Here is a 1,253-nt window from a genome sequence, read left to right as displayed (position 1 = left end):
CGGAAGTGAACAAAATGACTGTGTGTGTTTTTATTTTGTAAAAAAAAAAAAATATATATATAAGAAAAGGAGAAACACTTAATTATAGAAGTTCGCTTGTTTTGCACAAACTTTATTAACAAGTTCATTCTTAGTTTTGCATTATGTAATGATTAAAAATGTTACCTTTTATTAATGTTATAAGTAAATCAGAATATATAAAATTGTTCAACATGTTATAGCATCTAGTCTACATTTGTGACACTAGTGAGTGTTTACTGTTAGGATGATGCTGATGTATCATGTGCTGTAAAACTTTTATACTTGGACTTGTATTGGCAAAGTGTTGTATAGAGGTGTTTCTAATCTGTAGATATACTCGGACCATTCCAAATTGTATTGTATGTCTATGGGTTGAGAGAGGAACCTCTCGTAGTTGGGAGGATGCAGAAAGGCTCTTAGCTCCAGCCCTGGGGACATTATCCACCTCACGGACTCCCTGTTCTCACCGTTAGCTATGACTCGCAGGGCGAGTTTGGGAACAGAATAATTTTTCCAAGGTGTTATTTTTTTAAATAAGGCACAGAATTCTGTCACTTCACAGTGATTAAACTGAGTTTAATCAAATGTGACAGGTGCCATGCAATTTATCATGCTATTTTCTCCTCTAGCTGTGACGTTCTGACGTGCATTTAAAACGCTGTGCATTTTTCCCTCCCTGCCGGAAGATTGTCTAGACTAGTATAACATGGACTTTTCAAGGCGGTTGTGTTATACACATTGACGCCTTTGTGTTCAGGGGACTGATCGTTGCTATTGGTCAGTGGTTGTCTTCTGGCCTCACAGGCAGAAAGACTGACTCCCCAGGGAGGTGAATGTGATTGGTATGCTCTGAGCCAGACGCTGATGGGTGGCTGTGCACTGTAGGGCAAATCGAGCTGGTCTCATCCCAAACTTCTCCACACCTCCTATCAGTATGAAACTGCTCCTGCCACGGACCTACTGTGAACTCTGTACACATGCATGCTCCTTTGGTGTGGTCTACCCCATCATGCATTACTACTTAAGTTTGTGCTAGTAAAGGTGCACATTTAATAGCCACGTAACATTTAATGATAGATGTATATTTTTAAATCTTATTAGCTTTTGTGTACTATTTCTTGAGACAAAAAGTGTCAAAGGAGAACAAAAAAACATATTTCTGTGAAGACTTTTGATATGTCGTACAACAGTTTGTCCTTTTGAAGTTATAGCAGTATAATGAAAATGTTGTA

The sequence above is a fragment of the Megalops cyprinoides genome, chromosome 6 (genome assembly GCF_013368585.1).
Source record: "Megalops cyprinoides isolate fMegCyp1 chromosome 6, fMegCyp1.pri, whole genome shotgun sequence".
Lineage (NCBI taxonomy): Eukaryota > Metazoa > Chordata > Actinopteri > Elopiformes > Megalopidae > Megalops > Megalops cyprinoides.
Note: the sequence above shows the minus strand (reverse complement) of the source record.